Genomic DNA, 16829 nt, shown 5'->3' on the forward strand with positions numbered 1-16829 from the left:
ACCTCCAGTTTGAGGTCAAACTGGAGGTTAAACGTGGAACTCCTTCCTGAGTGGCATTATCATTCTGGCGTTTAACCTCCAGTTTGAGGTCAAACTGGAGGTTAAACGTGGAAATGCTTCTTTGGTGAGACCTTCCATTCTGGCGTTTAACCTCCAGTTTGAGGTCAAACTGGTGGTTAAACTTCATTTCCAGCATTTCTTATCCTTCATGATTTTTGGCGTTTAAGCTCCAGTTTAGGCTTAAACTGGAACTTAAACTCCACATGTGATATTCAAGCTTCCTTTATTGATTTTGTTGCTTCCTTGCCTAGCCTCTTCTTCCCTGAAATCATCCAAACAGTTGCATCAAAGTCTTGCTAAAATTCATGAGAATTCTTCCATTCATAGCATTCAAGGAATATAACTAAAAACTCATGGAATTTGCATAAAAATCTTCATGTTTGAATGATTTAAGACAAGCATGACTATTTGGCCCAAATGATTACTTAAGGCTCAAGAAAATGCATAAAACAACTAAAAATAAAAGAAAAAGGCTAGTGAAACTAGCCTAAGATGCCTTGGCATCACAACACCAAACTTAATCCTTGCTTGTCCCCAAGCAAGTTCTAAATTATTGAGAAGAAAGAATGAAACAGAAAGTAAATTCATTAGCCATATCAGTAAGTAATTGACATTGATTAATGGGGTGTTCATGCAGAAAGTTGTTGCAGCATCACTTTATTGTTTCTTAGGTAAGAATGTCACTTTTTATGTTTCCACTAAAACACTGCTATGGCCTCTTGTTATTCACATATCCTTGGCAAGTTTCTTTTCTTTGTTTTTTCTTTTTCTTTGAGCTTATTTGCTCCTTGTTGCTCAGTGTCATGTGTTGCACAAGCCTTTGGCATTTTTTTTTCTTATCAGTGCACTACACATATCCACTACAGGCATTTTAGTTCACATTTCTTCTTGAGACATTGGTACCCAGCACCTCTTTGTGTGACTAAATGTTTTGTATTTAGGTTGCTCTTGATAATGGACTTTTGGTTGATAATCCCGGGTTAGTTAACCCAAGTTACCAAGTGTTGAAACACTCCTCAGAACCTATTCATCCAAGCATATCCTTAATACATAAACACCACAGGCATTTGTCTCAGAAGTTCAAACCATTGGTGCCTAGCTTATTTTCTCAATTTTTTTTTTGCTTTTTGGTTGCCCTTTTTCAGTGGCTTTTTCTTCTTCTTCTTCTTTCTTTTTCATGGCCAAAGACATTTATTCATCAAGATCCATAGACAGCATCCTAATTTCCACTAAAAGTGACAATTCTAACTTTATTTCTTAGTGAGCTGACTATTCAATCAAACATGCATACCACCACTTAATCTTATTTGATTTCTTACCAAATGGAATTGAGTTACTTTTGTTCAAACATTTCTTTTATTTTATGGAAACAGAACAAGCATGGCAAGCATACATTTAAGAAGATGAAGTTTATCCAGACACTTAGACTATCACTTATTTGGAAATTAAACAAACAGACAAACAAAAACTGCAATGACTCAAACTTAAAGCAGGGGTGCATGCAAACTTCCAATATCAGCAATTCAAAGTACAAGCAATTAAGTGACAATACAACCTTTTAGCATCTTCTTTGTTGTTCATCATCCTTCCTAGCCTTGGTGTTCTCTTTGATGATGATGTATATTCCTTCCATGAGATTGATTGTCTTCCTGCAAAGCTATTAGAAGTTGCTTGTTCCCCAAGCACTTTGAGAATTGGTTAGCATGCATGTATGTTTGTAGGCCTCTGAACTTAGATTGGTGTGTGAACACCAAACTTAGTTCCTTGCCATATGCAGCAATTTGGATCATATGCAGAAAACCTCATGTGCTTTTATTAAGAAAATAACTATGAACTAGAAAAAGAAACTATGAACTAGAAATTAAACTATTGGTTAAGTAGTTTCCCTGATTGGTTGGAGCTAGTGACTAGTCATGCTGAGGTAGAAATGTGCTTTTAATGAAGTTTTTGGTGGAACACCAAACTTAGAATCTCACATTCACCCTTGAATTGTTTTGGTGTGCAACACCAAACTTAGCTCCTTGCAATACAGATAAATCTACTTAACTCTTTTATTGAAATAACTAGAAAAGAAAAACTACCTTTGGTTGGGTTGCCTCCCAACAAGCGCTTCTTTAACGTCATTAGCTTGACATGCTGTTCCTGACTTTCTTCCTCTTCCTCCAGTTTGTTAAGAGGAATGACTTCAAGTGGATAAAGGAGCTAGTTAGTGCCCCTTGTTGTGAATGCTTCTTTCCAGCAAGCTTTCCCTTGTGATTGGCTTGAGTGAACTTGCTTGTTGGCTCAGGAGTTGGATTGTTCTTCGACCTTCTCTTCTTCATGGATATGGTCCTTTGTTTCTCGGTCACAATCCTCATTTTGGTGCTTGTTTCTACTGCCTTCACATCCTTGATCTCAGAACTTGGTTGTTGTTGGACAGTTGGAGTATCCTGTTCATCAAAATCTTCCTGAATTTGTGGTTCAATAAACCCTTCCTCTTTGCAACTCTCTGTTTCATTGGAGTGTGATCTCCCTTGATTAACCTTCTCCATTTCTTGTTCTTCTGATTCCTCCCTTGGGTTTGCCATGGTCTCACTAGAAGAATTGTGGGTAGGGATTTGCTTTGATAGATATCCAATTTGTGCTTCTAGCTTTTGAATGGCAGCACCTTGATTTTGTAAGTTGGATATCAATTCTTCCTTAAAGTCTTTCAAATCGGTTATGTCTTGACTCATGGTTGCAAGCATTCCTTCTATCCTGTTTAATTGATCTTGAAATTGTTGGTTCGGATTAGGTTGATGAGGTTGATTATCTTGGCTGTGATATGGTGGCTGGGAGTATGTGTTTTGTGTGGGCTGATAGAGTCTTTGGTTGGAGTGTTGGTAGTGGTATGACTCTTGTGTGTAGTGGAATGAGTCTTGTGGATAGTGAAATGAATTGTATGAATTTGAGAAGGAATTTTGTGCTGAGAAATGCTCAAGTGATGAAGAATTTGGATATGTAAAACTAGGAGGTGAGGTTGGATAATTCAGAGGTGATGGCTCTTGATGAATGGGGTGTGAATAAGTGAAATCTCTTTGGTTTTGATCTTCCCAGCCACAACTTGAGTAGTGATCAAATTCACCAAAACATGGACCATTTTGTGGCTCTGGGAAGTACCCCGTTTCCTGTTCCTGATACTCCCACCCACCATGAGCATAATAACATGAATCATTCTGTGGTGGTGGAGAGTTTCTCATGAATTTTGATTGACCAAAAGATGATGGATACTCCTTTCTTTTTTGCAATGTGCTCAGTCTCAAACAATACTCATCCAAAGATAGTGGAAATCCCATAGTGAGGCAATATCACAAACAACTGGTGGTTAGTATGCTAACAAGTGAATAAGCAAAGAAAACAAATTAAAATTTGCAGAAATTAGCAGTAATAAACTGAAACAAAAACTATTAACAAAAGAAAAGAAAAATTGCTCAATCTAGTTAACTTCCAATTTGAGAATTGTCAATCGAAAACCAATCCCCGGCAACGGCGCCATAAACTTGATGCGCATAAACTAGTTATGCTACGATTTAGGAAATTGCACGATCGGCAAAATTCCTTCCGGCAAGTGCACCGGTTATCGTCAAGTAAAAACTCACAATAGAGTGAGGTCGAATCCCACAAGGATTGGTTGAGTGAGCAATTCGAATTAGAAGTTTGTTCTAGTTGAGCGGAATCACGATTGAGATGAGAATTGCGGAATGTAAAATTGGCGGGAAAAGTAAATGACAAGAAAATTAAATGGCTGAATCTTAAATTGCATGAATTAAAGAGCAGAATGTAAATTGCTGAAATTAAAAGGGAATGGGGATGATTGCAAGAATTGAATTGCAGAATGTAAAGAGAAAGTGGAAATCAGAAATGGGGAATTCATTGGGTTTAGGAGATATTGAAATCTCCGAATCAAAACATGTATATCTCTTCCTCAACCAATGCATTCATTAAATTTTGCTTGGCAATCTTATATGATTGGATCCCAATTCCTTGGCTCACCAATGCTCTCTAAAAACAAACAAATTCCCAATCCCTTGGTTTAAATGTTCATAAGAAGAGATGATGCTTGATCACTGATTATACCACACAATTTCATGAACCACAATTTGGTAGGATTACATGTCACAATATCCATCCAAACCCCAATCCAATCCACTGTGAGAAAGCTTCTCTAGCATGAATCCTCCATTCCTTTCCCAAGGCTCCGAAGGATTCCAAGTATGAGTAGTTTCTTTCCCAAGACAACTACTCAATGGAATTAGATCGAGAAGCTTTCTAACAAAATTCAAGAGAAAAGATTGAAGAAGAAGATAAACTATTATTGATTCATTGAATTACAATAGAGCTCCCTAACCCAATGAAAGGGGGTTTAGTGAATCATAGCTCTGAATTCAATTACAAAGAAAAGGAAAACTAGCTAAAAGTGAAAGTAAAGGTTTAAGGTCCCCATCAGGGGCTGGATTCCCCTTCAATCCCCCCGTCTCTAAATGCAGAAACTAAGGCCTTTAAATAGGCTCCCTAAATTACAAAATGAAAATGAAATTCAAAGCAAATTACAATCAAATGAAAATAAACTATTCTAGATGATTCTTGTGGCCTTGATTTGGTGTTGTTGATGGGCCTTGCTTGCTTGAAGGGCTGAGTGACATAATTGATCCAAAAAGGATAATGATCCATTAAACTACACTCAAATGTTGCACCCCCTTTCTTGAGTCGTCACTTTGTTCTCTTGTCAACCTTACCAATTTGATGCCAAATATAGACTATTATACCTCGTTGGAAAGCTATGGATGTCAGCTTTCTAACGCAACTGGAAGCACCTCAATTGGATCTCTACAACTCGAGTTATACTCCATGGAAGGTGAAGAGGTCAGCTGGCCTGATTGCATGTTGGTACTATGCTCTTCTATGCACATTACGGGGCTGTTTTCTCCCTCAATTTTTAGTATCCACCATGCATGCCATATATTCTTGGAAAGCTCTAGATGTCTTCTTTCCAATGCATTTTGAATCACCTCATTTGGAGTTTTGTAGCTCAAGTTATTTATGTTTGAAGAAGGCATGGTCAAGCTGTTCCATATAACACGTTTAAGCTTCAGTTTAAGGTTAAACTGAAGCTTAAACGTGGATAAAGGAAGGGCAGCCCTGGAGGTCGAACACGTTTAACCTCCAGTTTGAGGTCAAACTGGAGGTTAAACGTGGAAGCTTAGAATGGTAGCCCTGGAGGTGTCGAACACGTTTAACCTCCAGTTTGAGGTCAAACTGGAGGTTAAACGTGGAAATGGAGAGAGCAACCCTGGAGGAGAAAGGCTGTCGAACACGTTTAAGCTCCAGTTTGAGGTCAAACTGGAGCTTAAACGTGGAAATGGCTCCCTGGTGCTATTCCCACTTCTGGCGTTTAACCTCCAGTTTGAGGTCAAACTGGAGGTTAAACGTGGAACTCCTTCCTGAGTGGCATTATCATTCTGGCGTTTAACCTCCAGTTTGAGGTCAAACTGGAGGTTAAACGTGGAAATGCTTCTTTGGTGCGACCTTCCATTCTGGCGTTTAACCTCCAGTTTGAGGTCAAACTGGTGGTTAAACTTCATTTCCAGCATTTCTTATCCTTCATGATTTTTGGCGTTTAAGCTCCAGTTTAGGCTTAAACTGGAACTTAAACTCCACATGTGATATTCAAGCTTCCTTTATTGATTTTGTTGCTTCCTTGCCTAGCCTCTTCTTCCCTGAAATCATCCAAACAGTTGCATCAAAGTCTTGCTAAAATTCATGAGAATTCTTCCATTCATAGCATTCAAGGAATATAACTAAAAACTCATGGAATTTGCATAAAAATCTTCATGTTTGAATGATTTAAGACAAGCATGACTATTTGGCCCAAATGATTACTTAAGGCTCAAGAAAATGCATAAAACAACTAAAAATAAAAGAAAAAGGCTAGTGAAACTAGCCTAAGATGCCTTGGCATCACATAATAAAACGAACTAAACTAACTACCCCGACCTTACTAAGAACTCCCCAGTTCTTTCCCCTTCCTTCCTTCCCCATCAGATGTGTTTGAGATTTCCTCCTCTGACGACAGTTGATGTTGGAGAGATGAGTATGAGACTTTTTGGGAGTTTTTGTGATAGTCTAGCTTTTGTGCTTAGTTTCTCACTTTTGGTTAGACTCACTGAGAGAGTAGGATGCATATAGTTGACTAGGCTAGTTTTCGGGTGCCAGCTTAGGGGCTTCCTATATGGACTAGGACCCAGAGTGTTGATCATGTATATAGTAACCAGATGTGAAGGATTGTATGCTGACTTAAAACCCGTATGACAATATATGTATATATATGTAAATAGTATGTATGATGTATATTATCTCTGTCTCTGATGTTTGTGTTATTTTAGTGTACTTACTGAATTATCTTAATTTTTTTAAAAATTCGATTCGTGCGCTGATTTGCGCGCTAATACAATTACAGGCTTAATAATAAATATTTAGTTAGCTATTAGGTGAAAAAGTTGGTGACACTTGGTTTCTAGTATGATCATGACGTACTGGGAATTGGGTCGTTACACTGAACTTCCGTCATACCGAAGCTCCATCACACCGCCTGCCAACTCTTCTTCCTATGTTTCTTGCGTCGCTTCGTATCGAATCCTAATGTGTAGAAATCGTTCTGTTTTGGTCTCATCTCAGCTGTGCAGGTAACCCTAATCTCTTCCACGCCTTTATCACTCTTCATATTCACTGCTACACTGACGCCAGCCTCTCCTCTAGTTCGCCATTTTTTGTCGAGCTTCTCCGCATCTCGTTCGATTTACCGCCGTTTCTCGAACTTTGCAACAGTCTGTCGTCGCTCTAGTCCTGGTATGGTTTTTGTCATCCAGTTCTTATTATTTTTGTTGTCTTCTTACGCATGCATAGCTATTTTGTTTTATTTTTCCTTTGCTTTGTTTCTTTCTTTCTTTCTCCTTCGTCTTCCTTCTCGCACTTCTAGATATGCTATCACTCATAGAATTTTTCTGTTCCAGAACATCGAGAATCTATCCTCAGATTCGGTTAATTTCAGAGTTTATCACTTTCAATTTTTTGGATTTTTATTTTTATGTTTGAAATACTGATTGTGTAGATTTTGTTGTTCAATTAGTTTATTCTTTTTTTAGTTACTGAGATGATTATATGGCTTTAAGTCTAAAACATGAGCAAGTAAGGTAAAGGTTCTATAATATGACATTCATTTTATATATTGTCAGATCATATAAGAATATATGACTTTCAGAGTATTGGATATAAAGGACTAACCTGTTTGTTGCTAAGACATCATAAAATAGGATGACTATACAAAACTTTTTGTACTATCATCATATCAAAATTAAATTCTTAAATCCATGTATAGTTACTTTTCACTAGTGGAATCTAATCGCCAATGTTAGCAGGTTTTCCTGACATTATGCACACTTGTCACCCTATATTTTGCTGATGAAGTTTCGCTTACTACAACTCAGCATCATCGCTTATCAGATTCTGATCCTTTATTTGATGAACAACAACAAAATGGCTTTGAATTCACAAAATCAAAGCCTTTATCAAATGACATCAATGGAAAGATAAATGAGGATCACATTGAGAAAGATGTAGAGCTAAAACATGAGATATAAAAACTTTGTGGATGGACCTGGAGCAGTATTAGTAAACTTATTGACAAGTTTAAGGCATTTGCTACCTGCAATGCACTCAGTGCTTGTTGTAATGGCTCTTACTTGGGTAGGTACTGCAGTACATACATTATATACATTTCTGCATTTCTAAAATGGTTGTGAATGTTGGTTGGATTATGCTTATGCATCCCACTTGAGATCCTTCTTATGTTTCCTTCAACCTTTTGACCTTTGTTACTTGCAGTTGTCATGGTTTCCCTTTTTTTTGTTTAATATGGATTGGATGGGGAGGGAAGTTTATCATGAAGATCCAAAAGAGAGCTCTACCAAAGTAGGTATTTATGATCAAGGTGTTAGAGAGGGTGCATTTGGTTTGCTGTTGAATTCAATAATAACTCACAATTTGAGCATTATTTTTTTAAGAGGGGAGAGAAGGGGGGTTCGAAGAGAATTGTCACAAAGCTTTTACCAATAATGATCAGTGATTTATTATTTTAAATTAACTTTGTTTCTTCCTGTGTAATCATAAATCTTACATTACATTTGTGGCTTGATAGATTGTCTTGGTAATTAGCTCGTTTTTCATTGAACCAGTGTGTAACTGGATGGGTGCAGTATGGGCTGTTAGCAATTTTATCGTCTTTGTTTGCATGGCTGGCACTGCTATAATTAATCTGATTTCCATCCAAGATTACCTTGGAGGTATTCAACATGTAATTGGAGCAAGTGAAGAAATCAAGGTTGCTTCCTTGGTTGTGTTTGTTCTTCTTGGTTTTCCTCTTGTGGTAAGTCCTAGGAATGTTGTGGCACCAAACTCTTAATCTTCTCTACCAATTCTAGCTTAGTTATATTAACATACCTGAAAGTTCATGACAGGATAAATTTTTCATGTTTTGATTGCAGATTACCTATAGTGTTCCCTTTACTGTCACATCGGAGTTGACTACTGATTCAGGTGGTGGCCAAGGTTAGTATTCAATGTTGAAGATGTGTTCTTAATAATTAATCAGCTAAGATAAGTTTATGATTTCATGACATCCAATTGGTTGTGCAGGATTGGCTATAGGAGTTCTAAATCTTGAAATCGTTGTTTCACGGGTAATTTATTATTCTCAAGTATTGTTTTTATGAGTCCATTCATGGGTTAGACTCTTTTGAAGTGACATAATCATGTCTTTGAAAAAATGTCAATGTTATTATTATTGCAAGTTTGATTTCAAGTTCCACGTGTATGTCTGTTTGCACTGAAATATTAATTATGTGCAGTTCGGTGTTTTGATCTTTAATATGCAATAATTAACACCTTTATCCTTACTCTAAAAAAAGCCGCCTTCATCCTCTAATCTTTTTGTTATCATCATCGTTATTTTTTGGATAAAATTCCAGTCCTCTAATTAATGATAGGATAATTAAAATTTAATATCACCGAAGGACCCATCTATCCAAAAATAACATTGTGAAGATCAAGAGAATGTAAATTTTGTTAAAGGAACCTGGGTAGGATTTTTCTTATTATTTTGTTACAGATTTCAGTTATTACTTACCAGTTTTAGAATTATTTTCTGACGGTTCATTGTCACCTGGAGTATTTAGCTTTTATGATATGACATTGATTTCATCGTAATTGACCTTAAATTTTAGAATTTGGTGTAGTTTTGGTTTCATCTTTGTTGCAGGTACTACTATTTGCCTATATCATCTAAAGCAGGTAAAGTTATTTCACATTAGTTTACTATGAAAATTCATTCTTCTGCATGATGTTGATTACATTTTGGGACTACACATTTCCACTAAAAAAGTATGAAAGGTAGTACTCTGAGTTATGCTGTTAAATGAATTTTCAAAATTAAGAATTAACTTGGCTAAGGATTCAAGACTTACTTGGTTAAGGAAAGCATCGGATGACTTTAATGATCTTTGACAATCAGCCAATAGGATATATGCCTAAGATATTATTAATTATTTAAGCATTGTAGGGTTTTCTTTTGTTTTTAACTTAATTAGAATCCAACTGCCTTGTTTTTTATTGCTCAAACCATTCTAGAGTACTAGTTAGCTATTCTTAAAATAAAATTAAAAAAAAAGAGAGAGAAAAGAAAAAAGGCTTACAAAACACATCAATGTATAGGTCAATCAATTTTCGTACAGTACATAGATGTTAGTCTTCTTAATTACTGTCTGTGTGTTGTTGACCTTGTACAAGGTTGAAGACTTGAAGGTATTCTAGCATTACCCAGCCCCAATGTTCTTTTTCATGTTTGGTATCACGCACTTAATATTTTAGAGTCAACTATGTTAATAAACAAAGTTGTTACTTGTTAGACATATATTTCATTTTCTTTACTAGGATAAAAAATTTTCTTAACTTTGAATTCATTTTTTCAATTGAATGAATTTGATTGTTGAGTTTTTATACAGGGATCATCACAATCTGGTCCTACAGGCTCACACCTGCTGAAGTTTTAATTGCAATACATGGAATTGATCCCGAAAGAGATGAGATTTTCAGATGCATTCTATATATTGTACTAATCATGGTTAACCCTTATGCATTCAATTGACATAATTTTCATTAAGATGTTGAGTAATGAGTTTTTTGTGCCACAACAAATTGAATAACTTTCACTATTGATATTTTTTCATGTATTTTTCTCTACTGTGTACTTTTATTGACATTTAGTACTTTGAAATTTTTGCATCCAAGAAGTGTAGCCCTTTTCTAATTGCATTAAGAAATATAAAGCAGCACGATATTACTCAAAGCATGTACGGAATACTGGTTGATTGGCTTGTAGAGATTCGCATAATGTAATTTTTCTCATATAATACAATGTTATGAATTATAGCTGATAAATTTAGTATGGTTGAACAATACACTGAGGATTATAGTTGATGTATCAATACACTTTGTTTATATTTTGAATTATATTGACTTGCTTGTTTATAGTACTTTTCTTTCAGTTTGATAATATGATGAACTTGTTTAAATTTATATTTATTTTGTATGAAAACAAATTTATTTTGCAATGAAAAATCTAAAAAAAAATACTATTTTACCTTACAGATGGATTGATTTTTCATTTGTATTCAGAGTTAGAAATGCTTTCCCAAGTTCCAATTATCGACAAAAAATCTGTTGAAAAATCTTACGCTAGTTACCGAAGAAAAATCTGTCAAAAAATCGGACGGTTTAAGCAAAATTGAAATGACGATTATTGAGAAAAAATCTGTCAGTAATGAAAAAAAATCTATCGGTAAATTACAGACAGAGAATCTGTCGAAAAACTGACGGTTTTTTAGCAAAAGGTGGGATAATTACCGAGAAAAATTTTATCAGTAACGGAGAAAAATTTGTTGGTAATTACCGACGAAAAAAAATCTGTCGGTAAGTAATTTTTGACGAGACTTTTATAGAGAGACAAAATCTGTCAGTAACCAAAAATTCATCTATAATAAAGACTAAATTTATTTGTAAATCCATCTGTAATAAATAATTTTCTAATTGTGACTTCCTTTATGCTAGGTGTATTTTATTATAAATGCAACGATTGTTCGTCTTTTATTTCCTAGCTTAGATCTATTTAGACCTTTAGGAGATGTGTGTACTTGCCTCACATATTTAATTATAATAAGTATGCCAGGATGATAAGTTATGGTATGCAAAAATCTTTATGGAGATTGTGTGGATATATATATATATATATATAATTTATTAAATCAAAGCATAGATATAGATTATTTAGAAAAAGGACATCTTAAAAGATATTAATATTAATGACATAAAATATTAAAATTGTATTAATAACTTAATTGAAAATATTATTAGAATAAAAAATGGTAAGAATTGAAATAACTAAAATTTATTAATTTTAATTAACTGAATTAGTATAAAATAAGAAAGAGATGAATAACCATAATAAATTAGGCTAAATAAACCAGAAAATATCAACAAAAAAATATCAAGCCAAATATACTATTTATTGAAGAAGAAGAATAATATTAATTCATTCAATTCAAATTTTAATTAAATTAAGAAAAGATTACCAATAGATTAAAAAAATGGAATATGATGAAGAATAATTATAATTTTGGTAATATATGAATAATTAAAATTTAATTATTAGGTACAATGTTTACGTTATTATAATTTAAATGTACAATAATTGATTTTTATAATTTTAATTATATATAATTGACAGCAAATTTATAGTATAATTATTTTTATCATAGTTATTTATTTTTCAAATAAAAAAATGTTATAACTAATGAAAAAATTATGCTAAAGGAATCGTGAAATAGCTCAAGGAGTATGTGTCATGTTAGCACTACAAGAAGAGCGGAGATTAGCGGCGGTTTTAAACCGCTGCAAAAACCAATTTCGGCGGTTGAGTGAACTGCCCTGGTTAGTGGCATAGACAGTTGTTTTCGCGGCGGTTTCCAGCAACCACTGGTATAACCGCCGATAATTAGATAATTGATTTGGCGGTGGTTGTAAAACTGCCACTATTTTTTTGCTGATTTTTAAAAAAATAGCGACGGTTTAGAACTGCCACAATTTTAATGGGTGCTTTAAAAGAAAAGTTGCGGTTTTCTATTCCCTGCAATTTTCTATGATTATTTCTTTTAGTGAGGACTTCAGATCACTATGTACATATGATCATACCTACAGCAAATGACAATTTTGTAAGTGGCAATATAATTCAGTTTAAAATAATTTTTATAGTAAGGGCAATAGACTAAATGGAAAACTATATCGTCTGTTAGATTTTGAGCTATTAGTATTTTAATTAATTCCTTGTCAATTGGAAAAAAAAATTAGCTGTGGGGGGAACTATTGGTTTTAAGACAAACAAGAGATTTTGTTGTTCAATTAGTTTATTCTTTTTTTAGTTACTGAGATGATTATATGGCTTTAAGTCTAAAACATGAGCAAGTAAGGTAAAGGTTCTATAATATGACATTCATTTTATATATTGTCAGATCATATAAGAATATATGACTTTCAGAGTATTGGATATAAAGGACTAACCTGTTTGTTGCTAAGACATCATAAAATAGGATGACTATACAAAACTTTTTGTACTATCATCATATCAAAATTAAATTCTTAAATCCATGTATAGTTACTTTTCACTAGTGGAATCTAATCGCCAATGTTAGCAGGTTTTCCTGACATTATGCACACTTGTCACCCTATATTTTGCTGATGAAGTTTCGCTTACTACAACTCAGCATCATCGCTTATCAGATTCTGATCCTTTATTTGATGAACAACAACAAAATGGCTTTGAATTCACAAAATCAAAGCCTTTATCAAATGACATCAATGGAAAGATAAATGAGGATCACATTGAGAAAGATGTAGAGCTAAAACATGAGATATAAAAACTTTGTGGATGGACCTGGAGCAGTATTAGTAAACTTATTGACAAGTTTAAGGCATTTGCTACCTGCAATGCACTCAGTGCTTGTTATAATGGCTCTTACTTGGGTAGGTACTGCAGTACATACATTATATACATTTCTGCATTTCTAAAATGGTTGTGAATGTTGGTTGGATTATGCTTATGCATCCCACTTGAGATCCTTCTTATGTTTCCTTCAACCTTTTGACCTTTGTTACTTGCAGTTGTCATGGTTTCCCTTTTTTTTGTTTAATATGGATTGGATGGGGAGGGAAGTTTATCATGAAGATCCAAAAGAGAGCTCTACCAAAGTAGGTCTTTATGATCAAGGTGTTAGAGAGGGTGCATTTGGTTTGCTGTTGAATTCAATAATAACTCACAATTTGAGCATTATTTTTTTAAGAGGGGAGAGAAGGGGGGTTCGAAGAGAATTGTCACAAAGCTTTTACCAATAATGATCAGTGATTTATTATTTTAAATTAACTTTGTTTCTTCCTGTGTAATCATAAATCTTACATTACATTTGTGGCTTGATAGATTGTCTTGGTAATTAGCTCGTTTTTCATTGAACCAGTGTGTAACTGGATGGGTGCAGTATGGGCTGTTAGCAATTTTATCGTCTTTGTTTGCATGGCTGGCACTGCTATAATTAATCTGATTTCCATCCAAGATTACCTTGGAGGTATTCAACATGTAATTGGAGCAAGTGAAGAAATCAAGGTTGCTTCCTTGGTTGTGTTTGTTCTTCTTGGTTTTCCTCTTGTGGTAAGTCCTAGGAATGTTGTGGCACCAAACTCTTAATCTTCTCTACCAATTCTAGCTTAGTTATATTAACATACCTGAAAGTTCATGACAGGATAAATTTTTCATGTTTTGATTGCAGATTACCTATAGTGTTCCCTTTACTGTCACATCGGAGTTGACTACTGATTCAGGTGGTGGCCAAGGTTAGTATTCAATGTTGAAGATGTGTTCTTAATAATTAATCAGCTAAGATAAGTTTATGATTTCATGACATCCAATTGGTTGTGCAGGATTGGCTATAGGAGTTCTAAATCTTGAAATCGTTGTTTCACGGGTAATTTATTATTCTCAAGTATTGTTTTTATGAGTCCATTCATGGGTTAGACTCTTTTGAAGTGACATAATCATGTCTTTGAAAAAATGTCAATGTTATTATTATTGCAAGTTTGATTTCAAGTTCCACGTGTATGTCTGTTTGCACTGAAATATTAATTATGTGCAGTTCGGTGTTTTGATCTTTAATATGCAATAATTAACACCTTTATCCTTACTCTAAAAAAAGCCGCCTTCATCCTCTAATCTTTTTGTTATCATCATCGTTATTTTTTGGATAAAATTCCAGTCCTCTAATTAATGATAGGATAATTAAAATTTAATATCACCGAAGGACCCATCTATCCAAAAATAACATTGTGAAGATCAAGAGAATGTAAATTTTGTTAAAGGAACCTGGGTAGGATTTTTCTTATTATTTTGTTACAGATTTCAGTTATTACTTACCAGTTTTAGAATTATTTTCTGACGGTTCATTGTCACCTGGAGTATTTAGCTTTTATGATGACATTGATTTCATCGTAATTGACCTTAAATTTTAGAATTTGGTGTAGTTTTGGTTTCATCTTTGTTGCAGGTACTACTATTTGCCTATATCATCTAAAGCAGGTAAAGTTATTTCACATTAGTTTACTATGAAAATTCATTCTTCTGCATGATGTTGATTACATTTTGGGACTACACATTTCCACTAAAAAAGTATGAAAGGTAGTACTCTGAGTTATGCTGTTAAATGAATTTTCAAAATTAAGAATTAACTTGGCTAAGGATTCAAGACTTACTTGGTTAAGGAAAGCATCGGATGACTTTAATGATCTTTGACAATCAGCCAATAGGATATATGCCTAAGATATTATTAATTATTTAAGCATTGTAGGGTTTTCTTTTGTTTTTAACTTAATTAGAATCCAACTGCCTTGTTTTTTATTGCTCAAACCATTCTAGAGTACTAGTTAGCTATTCTTAAAATAAAATTAAAAAAAAAAAGAGAGAGAAAAGAAAAAAGGCTTACAAAACACATCAATGTATAGGTCAATCAATTTTCGTACAGTACATAGATGTTAGTCTTCTTAATTACTGTCTGTGTGTTGTTGACCTTGTACAAGGTTGAAGACTTGAAGGTATTCTAGCATTACCCAGCCCCAATGTTCTTTTTCATGTTTGGTATCACGCACTTAATATTTTAGAGTCAACTATGTTAATCAACAAAGTTGTTACTTGTTAGACATATATTTCATTTTCTTTACTAGGATAAAAAATTTTCTTAACTTTGAATTCATTTTTTCAATTGAATGAATTTGATTGTTGAGTTTTTATACAGGGATCATCACAATCTGGTCCTACAGGCTCACACCTGCTGAAGTTTTAATTGCAATACATGGAATTGATCCCGAAAGAGATGAGATTTTCAGATGCATTCTATATATTGTACTAATCATGGTTAACCCTTATGCATTCAATTGACATAATTTTCATTAAGATGTTGAGTAATGAGTTTTTTGTGCCACAACAAATTGAATAACTTTCACTATTGATATTTTTTCATGTATTTTTCTCTACTGTGTACTTTTATTGACATGTAGTACTTTGAAATTTTTGCATCCAAGAAGTGTAGCCCTTTTCTAATTGCATTAAGAAATATAAAGCAGCACGATATTACTCAAAGCATGCACGGAATACTGGTTGATTGGCTTGTAGAGATTCGCATAATGTAATTTTTCTCATATAATACAATGTTATGAATTATAGCTGATAAATTTAGTATGGTTGAACAATACACTGAGGATTATAGTTGATGTATCAATACACTTTGTTTATATTTTGAATTATATTGACTTGCTTGTTTATAGTACTTTTCTTTCAGTTTGATAATATGATGAACTTGTTTAAATTTATATTTATTTTGTATGAAAACAAATTTATTTTGCAATGAAAAATCTAAAAAAAAAATACTATTTTACCTTACAGATGGATTTTTCATTTGTATTCAGAGTTAGAAATGCTTTCCCAAGTTCCAATTATCGACAAAAAATCTGTTGAAAAATCTTACGCTAGTTACCGAAGAAAAATCTGTCAAAAAATCGGACGGTTTAAGCAAAATTGAAATGACGATTATTGAGAAAAAATCTGTCAGTAATGAAAAAAAATCTATCGGTAAATTACAGACAGAGAATCTGTCGAAAAACTGACGGTTTTTTAGCAAAAGGTGGGATAATTACCGAGAAAAATTTTATCAGTAACGGAGAAAAATTTGTTGGTAATTACCGACGAAAAAAATCTGTCGGTAAGTAATTTCTGACGAGACTTTTATAGAGAGACAAAATCTGTCAGTAACCAAAAATTCATCTATAATAAAGACTAAATTTATTTGTAAATCCATCTGTAATAAATAATTTTCTAATTGTGACTTCCTTTATGCTAGGTGTATTTTATTATAAATGCAACGATTGTTCGTCTTTTATTTCCTAGCTTAGATCTATTTAGGCCTTTAGGAGATGTGTGTACTTGCCTCACATATTTAATTATAATAAGTATGCCAGGATGATAAGTTATGGTATGCAAAAATCTTTATGGAGATTGTGTGGATATATATATATATATATATATATATATATATATATATATATATATA

General features: G+C 33.7%; 2 pseudogenes; both read left to right on the top strand.

Annotated features, from left to right (window-relative positions):
• Nucleotides 1–6603: 6603 nt before the first annotated feature.
• LOC107647007 (sucrose transport protein SUC3-like) lies at nt 6604–9418 on the top strand (annotated as a pseudogene).
• A 2950-nt stretch (nt 9419–12368) lies between these two features.
• On the top strand, nt 12369–14801 carry LOC148561896 (sucrose transport protein SUC3-like; annotated as a pseudogene).
• The last annotated feature ends 2028 nt before the right edge of the window (nt 14802–16829 follow it).

The sequence above is a fragment of the Arachis ipaensis genome, chromosome B6, assembly GCF_059453495.1.
Source record: "Arachis ipaensis isolate K30076 ecotype BB chromosome B6, ASM5945349v1, whole genome shotgun sequence".
Classification (NCBI taxonomy): Eukaryota; Viridiplantae; Streptophyta; class Magnoliopsida; order Fabales; family Fabaceae; genus Arachis; species Arachis ipaensis.